Source organism: Cardiocondyla obscurior, linkage group LG06, assembly GCF_019399895.1.
Source record: "Cardiocondyla obscurior isolate alpha-2009 linkage group LG06, Cobs3.1, whole genome shotgun sequence".
Lineage (NCBI taxonomy): Eukaryota > Metazoa > Arthropoda > Insecta > Hymenoptera > Formicidae > Cardiocondyla > Cardiocondyla obscurior.
In genome coordinates this window covers 2502027-2515554 of record NC_091869.1, presented here as the reverse complement: position 1 = coordinate 2515554, position 13528 = coordinate 2502027, and the positions used below count along the sequence as shown (strand labels likewise).

The 13528-nt window shown below is 43.4% G+C and overlaps 1 long non-coding RNA gene across 1 annotated transcript; it reads right to left on the bottom strand.

Moving 5' to 3' along the window:
• Window positions 1–514: 514 nt before the first annotated feature.
• On the bottom strand, window positions 515–1556 carry LOC139103471 (uncharacterized). Its single transcript, XR_011545898.1, has 3 exons — window positions 1289–1556; window positions 819–1121; window positions 515–650 (listed from the first exon to the last, which is right to left on the bottom strand). It is a non-coding gene; the product is annotated as an uncharacterized lncRNA (long non-coding RNA).
• Window positions 1557–13528: the final 11972 nt, after the last annotated feature.

Here is a 13528-nt window from a genome sequence, read left to right as displayed (position 1 = left end):
GCACAAGTAAAAATCACTGTTATTAACGTCAACTCGTGCCATTCAGAGAAACTGCATTCCCACGACATGATGTATTCTCGATTTAACAGCTCGCGACGAGTTTCGTCTCCGGGCGAGTCTCTATGCGGTATCAGAGTTCGACACGAGACCCCGAGGAGTCAAATTTGCATAAACCTACTGGTAGCCCTCCCCAACGACGTGCGCATGCATGTACAATTATGCGTCAATATTTTCAGAACCAAAAATTGCATATAATTTTGGAAAATTAGCAGCACTAATGCCCTAAGAAATAATAACCGACGCTAGTTCTGTAACGAATATTTTGATCAAAAGATATCGAGATGTTCGCGTAATGTAACAATTAATTAACTGTTTTCGTTTTTTATATAATAATCTTGCTAATTAAAAAAAAACAAAACTAACGCGCGTTTAACGAGAACGGTGGTTTTAGAATATTATAATAATCGACCTGATAATTTTAAATAGAAAATGTGATTTTCCATTAGCTAAATAGAAGTGCATTCACCTCATAGATTTTTATTTAATTTTTTAGCTTGAAATATGCATTTCCCTCCCAAATTTATTTTATTACAAAAAAGCTTGACTCACCAGTTGATGTGCAGCAGCAGAGTTGAAGATGCTGCCGGTGGCTGTAACAGAAAATAAAAAAATGTTAATTATAGAGATGCTGAAAATATCATATGTCTTAAAAAAAAATTACGCGTCTCCAATTGATTCTTTAATTATATAATTAAAAATGAAATTATTTGATAATAAAGTAAAAAACTAGCAAATTTATTTAAAAAATTAATATTCACCTATAAGTTGCTCTGCCGTTGCAGGATGCCCATCCCGGGTCCTGCTCCTCCACTCAGTTGGGACGTGTCGAGTCATCCCTCCGCGCACTGGAAACTCGCGAAATTCGCGACCGTGATTTTACATACGCGATAATTAATTATTAAACACTGTCGCGCGATTCGGTCCGACACTCGCGTTTCAACAAAAAAATCGTATACCAAAAGACGTCCGAATAGTTACGACATTCTCAAAACCGACCGACGAACCGATTAAGGTTCGTATAATTTAATATCAGCGGCAACGGCACTTTCAGTTCTGTTAATCTGTAACAAATAAATATAAAATTTTAATTGTAGAGATGCTGCTACAAATATTAAGTCTTAAAAAAAAATTGTATGCGCTTCTAATGAATATTTCAAATATATAATTAAAAATAAAGTTTTCTATTATAATAAGCTATTAATTTTGTGTTAAAAAAAATGATGCTTACCCTGGGATTGTTCCGACGACGCAGGATGCCTTTCCGAGGCCTCCTCCTCCTCTCAGGATGTTGGGGCTTCCTTCTGTGATCTAGAAATTCGCGAAAATCGCGACCGTGATTTTACAATCCCGCGTTATAAAAAAAGAAAAAAAAAACGTATATCAAAAATTAACGTCCGTATACTTAACGGCACTCCCGGTACGCCGACGAACCGGCTACGGTTCGTGTAATCAAATATCGACGGGGACGGCACTTTCGATGATAACGGAGGATACCGCTGCGTTGATCTGTAACAAAAAAAATTGTATTTAATTGTAGAGGTGCTACAGTTAAAAATAAAGTTTCTCCATTGTGACATGCTATTAGATTAAAAGTGTAAGTAAAAGTGTAAGTAAGAATAAGAAAAAGTGATGCTTACTCTGGGTTGCTCCGCTGAGCCACGATGCCTTTCCGAGACCTTTTTTTCTTCTCAGAATGTTCGGCCTTCCTCTCGGGGTATCCGGCTTCCTCGCAGAGTGTCGGAACTCCTTCCTCGTATTAACCACCAGCGACAAGTTCGTTGATGTAACTTTGGCGATAACAATATGTTGGATTCTCCTCCAGATCTCCATCTGAAACAAAAAGTCACATTTGGTTAGTATGAGTTTTAATATTCAGACAATATTAAGTTCGTCTACCGCAACGAGATCGCATCTGCAAAACAAATGACTTCCCAACGTGTAATCGAAATAAAAACTTACGATCATCGTGTGTACTGTATAGTTTCGACGCGCCCTGACTCGGCTTACACTTAACGCGTCAGCGGTCATCGCGGCCCAAGGTGACGACGTGATTATTACGCGAGTATGTATACAGTCCACGTCGCGATTTACGTATGTCTCTTATTGTTCGAAGGGATATTTTGGTGCGTACCGACTCGACTAACTGCACGATCGACGCACCGACAACCTGTGATCACGTACAATTCATGAAGATCACGTACCTCGTGCTCGGCTGTGCCGCAGCCCACGTACGTCGCACGCGCTGCCGATCTGTTTCTTGACCCGCAAAAGAATTCACGGTGAATATCGCACTGAATATAATGCTCGACGTACGACGATTAAGACGCGGATACACCGTGGTCCTCGTTGCTCAAGTCGGCTGGCCGACGATTAATGTTCAATATCGGCGATGCACTTCCGGCCGCGTGCGGAAATTTCACGCCCTGCGGAAACGCTGTTGGCCACGGTGGGAACGTAGCTTTCGATCGGCGTACGCGGAGCTTGATCGAAGTGAACTCGGATCAATTATTCGTAGGTTAAGTGATCGCCGCGGAGAAATTAAAGCATAAGTAAGAACATGACTTACTTCAGGGAGAAGAGAAGTGGTTACAGGTACTCTCCGCACGTAGAGAATGGACGGGAAAAGGTAATTCTCGTGCCAGGGTGGTTTCCGTTGCAGGAAAATGCGTATCTCTTCCGATACGGGCAGCGCGGCTCCTGCGTACGTGCGTCTCACTCGACCGCTAGAGAAGGACAGAGAGCGAGAGCGAGAGTGGGAGTAGTGAAGGAATCTAGCTCGCGCGCGGCACGTACACCGTATTCCCCCCCTTTCCCTACCGCCTACCCGTCTCGCTCTTTCTCTCTTTCTCTCTCTCTCTTTCTCACTTCTACACGGTTCAACGCGTTTTAAAAAGTTATACATTAAATTATGCCTTATATTATGCCAAATATTTAATATTTGTCGATTAGTTCAATTATTAGTATTTAACGTAATCGGGTAAAGTACCGTGTAAAAGGCGCACGTACGTACATTTGCGGTTCATTATCGAGAATTATTAAATAGAAAAGTCATTTTAACGTAGAAGTAAATGACCCGCCCGAAGTGGCTAGTTGTTTAAAATATAACCCGCGCGGCGCAATACGATTTCACGCCTGTAATTAATTAATTTAACACCGCATGTCCGAGAAAAATGGTCGAAAAGGAAACGAAGCTTTTTATTCTCCCTCTCTCTGCAGGGACATATTCTTCTGAGAAAAATGCACCGCCACGAGTTATGATTTGCATAAAGCACGCCCGCGGTCGGAAGAGTTCCCATCGAATTCCACCTGACAAGTTGCGCTTGTAAAAGCGCCTTATTAACGTAAAACCTCGAATGAAGAAATTATTGGCGGTGGCGCGAGTAAAAAGCGGCGGGACCGCGTGTATATATAAATGTCGGCGCCTTGGCTTCGGGGTGAGACCTGTAAAACGTGTTGAGCAATAGCGGAGGCAACGGCAAGTCCAACAAAACTTCTGGCGCCGTGAAGCGACAAGAGATACGTTTACCGACGCAATTAGTATAGAGGAGCGACCTTAATAAACTGTTACGTGCAGGGTAACGCGTGAAATAAAAATGTAACGATAGCAAGATCGATTAGTTTACTGATTTAGATTGCTGTCGTAAAATAGAGTGGCCGGGATAAGGTGCCATATAAGAGTTAAACTCGATTAAAAAAAAAAAAAAAAAAAAAAAAGAAAAGTACTTCTACCGATTTGTCGACTACGCATTTCCATTTACATATTTAATATTTTGCCTAGGATCGACTGTGAAGAACCGATCAACGATAAGCCTCGCACGACGACAGTCCATATCGTTCGCATTTCGCGATAAATGTAATCTGACGTTAGGTTCCGTTTAATAAGATAAGTAAGGTTTCTCTCTGTCAGGTCTTTCTTTTTTTTTTTTTTTTCCAGGTCGTCATCGCAAGGTTCGTCAATTGTCTTTCCGCTTTTATATCACGTATCGCGGTCTGAAACGTTATTTGACGTGTAATTCAGACACAATCAGTGTCGCGCATCTAATCGAAGAAATACCTGGCTACTGGCATACGGCGGTATCCTGATAGTATGCGTCGCACGTTCCGAATACGCATGTTTTACATCCGAACGACGTAAAAAGAAAAAAAGAAACATGCAAACATTCTAACTGAATGAAATTTATTTCGTTTCCACGTTAACCGTACGATCTATTCGGTCTTTAAATTAAAATTTGCATTTCTTTTTATAATTAAGCATTTTTATTTTTATTTTTATTTAATTTTACTTAGCAAGCAAATTTTTTTTTTTTTAAATGCGTGTAAAAGAAAAGCGAAATAAATACTTAAGTATTCGTGCAGAACGTAACTTGAAGTCGAACTGAAAATCGCTTTCCGTATATTTGACGCGCGAGGTGTGTACTCTTCTCCACGAGATAACCGGGTGAGATAGCCGGCGTTTCCTGCGAGTAACTGGAGGAGAGGCGAGACATTCAAACGTTGGAGAGGACGAGATACGCGACGCGGCCTGATAAAGAGACCCGGGAGGAGAGAAAAGAAGAAACGTACGCGCGAGAGATAAAAATGCGGGAAAAAAGGGGCGGTTGAAGGAAGGGGTGGCGGTGGCCAACAACGAGGCGATTCAGCCGACTCTTTTACGTCTTTCCACCGTGTCCCTTCGCGACTCCTCTCTTTCCCTTCTTTCGGCGAACAAATATCGCGCCGTATCTACACCCGCACCAACATGGCGACAAGTTATGCGTGCGAGAGCACGTGCCGCTGTACCGGTGTTACGTTGCACTACGCTCGAGTATAGCTCGGTTACACCGGCGCTCTTCTATTTGGAGAACGCAATAAATGCGAATAAAAATTTTGTTCGTAGTATTCGACTTGACTTCTACCAACTATTCAATTACTTTCCACGAAGCGTAACCGCAGCGAATCGCTCTGTTAAAACTAGAATTATTCTTATCGTATACATACGCAAAAAAAAAAAAAAGAATGAAAGAGACAAACGAAGACCTTAGAAGCTAAGAACGGACGACCCTGTGGCCGAGTATCACTTTTCAATTTGCCTGTTACGCATCTGCCAGCGCCTTTTGTTGCGCGTAACACGCACGGTTAAACGATTTGAAAAGTGAAAGAAGGATCTGCGTGGCGTTAACTCGAAGCGTCGAAACGATCGGCTTCTCGGCCAAGCCGATATTTACGGTTGCCCGGTGATGTCGACGCCGAGGCGCATTACGTCGTGGCTCGGTGCGTGAGTGCAAACCATAACCCATCCGCGAAGTCGGTGCGGTACGTGAGAGAAAGTAATTGAGGGGTGTCAAGGTACGCGGGTCAGCCGTCGTTAACGGTTTCAACGCCTAATATTACGAGCCGTCTTTCTTTGGTTCCTCGAGACACGAAATTGCGGATTCACTCGGCGAATCCTTGACAAATTAGCGCCCCTCGTCCCAACCCTGTGTTTCAAAAACGATTTTCCGCCCCTAATAAATCGCTTGACTTTCTCGTCTCCACCCCGCTACCCTTCTACAAAGCACGCCCGGCGTTTTATCCCTTCGATAACTGCGCTGGTTTCATTTTTATATTTAATACGGAGAACCAAAGATAATTTTTTATATTAAAAAATGTTATATCAATATTTCTTTTATAGAAAATTACCTGGTAAAAAGTTTTAACTTAGAATGCCAAATATGACTTCCCGCCCGCAAGAAGATGAGTACGAGGAGTAAAATAATGTGATAAAAGGTGGATAAACTTTGAGACACTCGAACGACCCGCGGTGTCGTTACACCCTGATGATTTTCATCGACACATTTCTTTTTTTTTTTTTTCCTTCTCTTTTTTTTCTCCGCTCTCGAGACCTTTTACACGACAATACGTCTCGATACGTCTGAACGATTCCAAGAGCGATCTCGAGATCTGAGATGTACGTGGGGTAAATTCCGGACCTCCAATGGACGATGATTTCACGGTCGAAAGACGGTACGATACCCGTCGCGCTTGTGACTCGACCTTTCCCGGGAATAATAAGGGATAAAAACGAGGGGGAGGAAAAAAAAAAAAAACGTCAAATTCTGATCGGCGGAAGCCACTCGTTGTCAAACACTTTCTGTGATCCCGCCGCCTCGAATATTTATTTGAATCGAAATCTCCGAAGAAAGACCGCCTCTCGTTTCCCTTCGACATTTTTTTACGTAATCGCTGTTTGACTGTCTCGGAAGACGTTACGTGACGCACGAGATCTCCGTATTATCTCGCGAGATAAGGCGGTGCAAAGTCGAGCGGTGTCACTATCAAAGCGCATTCAGATCGAAGCTCGGTGTCCTGTTTCCTGCTTTAATTTCTAACGCGCCGCTGCTATAAACGTCAGTTTTAATTAATTGCTGTAATACCTTCCGCTTTTCCGGCAAGGTCCAAACGCCCTTATCCAGAAAGTCTCTTTCTCATTCCCCTCCTCCCACCCCCCGGCGGCGAGGTCGTGCTCGCAACTCGTGCGAGCGCTTAAGTAGCGCTCGAGCGGCACGGTCACCTGCCTTTCATGCTGGAGTGACTTGTAAATCACTCCACTGAAACTGGGGTACGTGCCGCGCCGCGAGAGACAAAGGGGGATCAGTCTGAGCCGACCGGGAAAAAAGGGCCCGATCTGAATCGAGGCAGCAAAACGAACGCGCGTTCGCGCCAGAGCGAGATGGTGCCCCTTCGCGTTTCCACCGATCTCGCGCGCGGTCCATTTCTCCAACTCTTTTCTTTGCACAAGAGATCGGCACCACAGTTTTACGTTCGCGAAAGCAACACGCCGCGGCTGCAATGGTATATGATTACCCTCACGTACACACGCGTGCCCGCGCGTGAGATTAAATTTGAGAGTTTCACCGGCCGAATACCATTAGGAAAGTCGTATACGAAAGTAACTGCCCGTGTTAAACCAATCGCTCGCATCGCGTGAATTATTCTGCTCCCAATCGATCTGTAATTCAATGATATGTGTACTTTTAACCGTGAATTATAATTTAATTTGTTAGAATTAATTTATTCGGCAGGAATTATAATTCGAGGCCTAGATAAAAGTATCGACATTTCCCGGCGCGAATACGCGTCGAAAGTTAAATGGGATTTTTAGGTCAAACTCGCGACGTCGCAATTTCAGCCGCCGAACCGGCCGCGGCCGAACGGCGTTGTTTTTCAGGGCGCAACCGGGGCAAAATAAGATGGTTAACGCAATATAAGGCGCAATGCTGGCCGAGTCACGTCCGCAATGGGGCACGTGCAGCACGCGTGCTTCGGCTTCGCGCACCGACAAAAGAATCCCGAAGGAATATAACTTGCACCGGCTCTCTCTCCGCCGCGCCGAAACACACAGACGGCGCAGCAAAAATATATATATATATATACGTTTGTTTGGCAGCTCGCGATCATTCGAATATACAGGATGTTATATCACAAGCGTGCCATAACTTAAGAATATTTCCTAAAATGTTTCCCCTTTTTTTCTTTTTTTTTTTTTAAATACATTAATTTATACATGCAACTACAATCGCTCACGTATATCCTTTATAAATTTCATATGTAAACTCAATTTCGTACTTTCTACAAATGATAAATATGTATGGATCATCTTGCACGAGTCTGTCTTCCTGTTATTACTTATCTTTCGAGTCTCTCAAAACCGTGGTATCAGGTTTTAACCTTTTTATTTTCGTACGCTCGCTCGGATACTTACCGTATGCCACGACGGATCACCAGATGGTCCACGATCGTCTGGGTTCGCCAGCTCTACCATCTGATGCCGAACTTTCGCATTCTTTCGCTCAGGGGTCCAAAATCAGCCGGGAAATAAAACAGCAGTAACACACATATTTATCATGTCTCATTATCCCACAGTAGTCGTGAGCAACGCTGCTGAACAATGGTCGCCGACATAAAAAAAGTTGCGATTTTAAGTCTTTCATCGTTCGTCCGTCGCGTCGTTCTAAATGTGTGTAATACGAAATAAAGTGCCGGCGTGTGCCAGCACCATCGCATTCCGCGTAAAAATGATACGAAGCTCGCAGCATCTTCGAATTCTTCCGGCTCGAGGTATCATTAAGAGACCCGCGCGAGAGGCAGATACCTATTAAAAGGCAGCCAATTTCTAATCCCGAGATAGATAATAACAGCACCGTGGCTCCTCTACGGGTTACGCCATAAAATCTCCCGTAAACCGCAAACGATTTTACTTCAGTGTGTTGCCCGGTATCTTCTCCTCGGCCTTCCGCGCCTTTCCTGCGTTCATTTCACCGCTCCTCGTCTACATCTCGCACCGGCGAGCTCGTAAACGGCATAAATGTTGCCCGTGAGGTGCGACCTTCTCTCTTTTCAATCTTCTTTGCCACCTTCGTCTTCCTCTTCGTCTTTCTCTGTTCTTCTCCGTCGGACGCGTTCGTTTTCGACTTCTTCGCCAGCGAGAAGCTCGCACTCTCGGTTTCGACGACCTCCTATTATTTCTCGGTCTCGCGAAGACGCCGCCGTACACGTTTCGCAATTCCTCACGAAGCGAACGAACGCGATGACATGTGGTTAGCGACCGTGAAATTGTGGTGCCTCTTTTGTTCCAGCGAACTGGAGACGAATCCCATTATCAGTTCGATAATGTTTCTTTCAATTTATATTTTTATTTATATTAAAAATAAGGAAGAGACGTAGAAATCTAATTCTTCCTGTTTTTCATCACGTATCACGATGTTAATTTATTTGCTCGCTTACTTTTAATGTATCACGAATTTTTAACTAATAAATATTAATATTCATATGTATGTATATGTATATAAAATTTTTTTTGTGCGTTTTCTTGGTATATAATCCCAAGAAAAATAAGTTTCGTATTTAAAAATTAGTAAAAAAAAAAAAAAAATTATACGAGTGTTAAAACTTTAGTGTCACCTTCGCAGACTACCAATTTCTCAAAGTAATTCGCAGTACTTTATGCTTATGGGTAGCCCGATAACATGTGGTCGGCGATCCGGACACCTCGAGCCGTTTACGTACTCTCTTTGGCTCACCGTGATTCTGTGCTTCACACGTCTAGACTAAATACATTTTTTTTTTTTCAGTCTTAGTCTTATAAATCTCATACTTTACACGCAACATAATTACAACAATAAAAACCTGCGAATTTTAATTAAATGTAATACTGTCTCGAATATTTAAAATAATTTAGGAAATTCTGCAAGAAATTATAATAAAGCTCTTTCAAAAAAATAGCAGCGGGGTTCATGTTGGAAAGTACAGAAGGCGAATTCAGCGGTCCGGCCGCCAGATAATCTTAACGTAATGTTCCGCCCGTGGGAGCAGTAGGTGTCACATAGCAAAACCGTTGGGCCCTTTCAGAAGGAAGCGCCATATGGCCGAAATGGCAGAATCGCGCCGACGCGTCGTCCAGGTAGTCTGCTGTTATTGCCCAGTTTCGCTCTTCGGGGTTTCGACGCGGCCCCCACGCAAAGCACGATCCCTAGGACCCTTTTTCACATCGGGAGGGCGAGCTCGTTGTGGTCAGTGACCGAGGGTGGAATTTCGTGCGTGCCAGCCCGCGCCAACGCAATACCAATTGCGTGGGAATAGACAGGATTGCTCGTTGCATTATCGTTACATCATCCAACGTGCGGTTCGTTGGAAAGGAAAAAAAAAAAACGGAGTAATCACGCGCACATAGATACGCTCACACGATACAATAACGAGCGCGGCTTAATGACAAATTATCCGTTTCTCGTTTCCGCACCACGTGAGAACTTACGTCGTCGTTGTGCAAGCCGCACTCTTTACCGGTAATTTGAAATTTGATCGCGACACATGATTCATCCCTATATTTAAAACCGGCTACGTATCGATTATAAGATTTTAATGATATTCAATTTGTTGAGATAATTACGAAAACTACAAATAATTTTAAAAGTAAATAACGTATGCTAAGCGTGAACTCTGTAATGCCTAGCAGTAATTAAAAACGCTACGCCAGTTGTTAAATAAAATATCAATTAAAAATATTAATAAAAAAAAGAGGATTTTACGACGTTGCGAAATAAAAAGGAACGCGTCTTTTTTCTCGCTGCTGTCCGCGGTATCAAGATACAAATTGCTCCCGCGAGCTTCCTCATTAAAAGATAGAGATGAAACTCGAGATAAATGGGCACGGCCACATCGCGAATTCGCATCGAGCAACAACAGCCGAAAAGAAAGAAAGAAAAAAAGAAAAGGAATTGATTCTGTTTTGACACGCACGCAGTCGGCGGTACGACGTCCCCAGGCGGCAAAGCCAAAATCCGGCATCTGGCCCCACAGCTCTCCCACGCTTCGCCGGAGGATCTCGATCCTCGTAAGTCACAGTGGCCACTTCTCGAAAGGGTTCCCCGCGGGTATACCGAAAAGGCCAACAACGGAACCGTGGAACAGAGAAGAGCGCATATGCATGTGGAAGGTCGCGTGCCCGCATCACCTGCAGCACGCAAAAATCTGGAAAAGCTACGATGGACCGTGACGCACGGCGTTTCCAGCAGCTGCGGGCCCCCGTCCGGACGTCTTATTCAAACAGGAGCCGGGTGTTTCCGCGAGGAGTGACGGGAAATCGAGCGAAAGGGATGATTCCGCGTTTTCAAAAAGACATTTCCCGGGGAAGCTCGAAAAAGGGTTAAAATCCTCCGAATCATTTGCGATTGATCTGACGGGGGAGGGACAATAACGACCAAAGCCCAGCGTGCAGCGCAGAAAGATATTTGATACCACCATTGAAAGTGGTCTTGAAAGTACTCTTGCATAATGTTAAACAGCACGGAAATATAAAATAATATTCATTAATAAAAAAAAAAAAAAAAAAATAACAAGCAAAGTAAAAAGAAGTCGGGTTATTTTCATTTTAATAAAAAAAAAAAAAGGTCGCAAAAAAATTAAAAAGCAAAATTTATAGTATATAAATTGTGGATGGATTAAAAGAATTTGCTATACAATTGAAGCAAGAAAAACTGACGAGCCGTCCTATCCTATATCCTAACGCGCGCCTGGCGAGGCCCCGAAATTCGAAAGGGAGGAATACCTGCATTCATATTTCAGCCGCCGCTCCCGCGGGATAAGAGGGACGCATTCGCGGTGTCGTCAGGCTGATGTTTTTCGCTTTTTCGCGGTAGACCCGGTGGAGGCAAGGGTTGAATGCGCACCTTCGCTGCATCTATTATTGACGATAATGCGTGCGTCGGGAGAGACGGTGACGCGCGTATGGGCGCTCGGCCCATCTGCCGCGATCGTTACCTCGGATTTTTCTCCTACGGAAATGGCGATTGTGGTTGCACGGCGTACCAGCATGCATGCAGACGAGTATCGGGGCTTCGGTAGGATGTGCCCCGTGGTTTGTTTGCCGATGACTTCTGGCCTCGGCTGTCAGTTGCCGGGCTCGCAGCAGTTTCGCTCGACAGCACCTCGTTCCCTTCGATTTCGCCGCGATTGTCCGCGAAATGATCGGCCGATGGGTCTCGATGGCACTCGGCTATCGTTATTTATTATACCGGCTATTGTCGGCGCGTTAATTGGACAAGAAGCTGATAATTGGAAGAAGAAGGCGTGGGCGGACCGCGCGTTCTTATTCGCACGTGATAATGAATTTTCACGGCTATTATAGGTATACCTGAGATACCTTTCATAAAACATATCGCAATATATCACGGTATTGACGCCGGGGTATTTAATTATATATCATTTTCTGTCGGCAATAAAATTATTTCAAGTTATTCATATAAAAGTTTAATATACCGAAACACATTTCAGTTATATTGTTAATTAAAATCGTATCGCTAATTACTTAATTGCCAAACGCAAAAAAAAAAAAAGAAAATGAAAAGGAATAAATATATATTAAAAAAAAACCAAACGAGTAAAATGATATATATTTTTTCAGCTTTAATCGCGCAACTCCGAGGGAGTAACACTTTCGTTCGTCGAAAGAAGGCATATGCCGGATTATGTGCGCAAGTATGCACACGTGTGCAAGTATGCATAGATCCCGGCAAGGTGGTCAAAAGGATAAGGACGCGTGCGGGGGTGGCCAGGTGCCTACTCCCGCATAAGTGATTGCCGGGAAAGCGAGGGTGGGTGAAAGGAGAAGAAGAAAAAAATGTGTATATCGGTGTGCGCGGACCGTTGCGATATATCCGTGGTCAGTGATAAAAGCAAATCAAACAAACTGAAAGAGATATCTTCCCTAGAATTCAAAATATTGACACCAGTACGACGCGTTCCTCTTTTTCGAGTGGAGCGATATTCGGAAACAATGTTACCGTCGTTTATTTAAACTTATAATAAATACGAAGAAAAATAAATTATTATTTTAATAAACTTACGTTCCCTGCCTGTTTTTTAAAATAATTTTGATTAATATTTTACTAATTTATTAAAGGATCAGTATAATATTTCAATATTATTTTTAGATTTTAATCGTGCAAATGAAAGTAATGAAATTGTCGCCTTCGATCGCGTTTTATAAAATGTGATTATAGGTTGCGTCGCAAGTAATCCTATCAAAGTATAATTACGAAGTTGTTCCCTGGTTGTCCACCGATCTGCACGAACACAAAGATAAGTTTACTCGTATCGTACGACAATCGGCCACCTGCGGGGGGGCAGGTGGTATCACGCGTAATCAGAACAAGCGCCACAATCTGCGCCACCCTTCCTCGACACCCTCATCGAATCTCCGACACCCGTTTGTTTTCTAACTGCGTCGCAATGTAAGTTGACTCACGCGCATAAATTTCATTCAAAAAACGACTCTTAGTTTTTTTACGTAATTATATAAAAAAAAATTAAAATAATTAAAAAAAAAAAAAAAGAGGAATGGAATAATTTAAGCATTAATTTTTTAAAATTCTGCTTATTAAAAAGAAAAGCATTAAGCTGCAAGTTTCAAAAATGCAATCGACGTATCGAGCATTTGACGCATCTCGTTCGGGAGGAAGAAAGGGAATCCTCGAGACGACTAGCAGACTGCAGCTAGACGCCACTAGACCGGTTGCTAAGAAAAACTCTAATAGTCTCGAGCTCATGCAGCCGGACATTGCGTTCAGTGGGTTAGTACTGCCTACATGTAGTCGCGCTTCATTACTAACTCCGTGTATCTTTTTCCTACCCCCGTTCCTCGTCTTCTATTCCTTCAGCCCGGCCATGCGGGCATCATCGACTCATACCCTTGGTCTACGCAGACTGGTCTGGCTTAACTCCTTCGCCTTTTTCCTTTTCTTCCCGCCAACTTGTTTACGAATATTCCCGGCGCCGGGCATCGCTTTAAAAAGATCGATCCTTGAGGGAAAAATAACTAAATATACAAAGTTCGAGCATTTACCCAGTTAAAATCACCGCGACGCGTCGCTAGACTTGATCTTATAAGACTTGGACCGCGCGACTTATCACTGACATGAAAATACGACGGGGCGAGTGGTGTCACGATGATCGG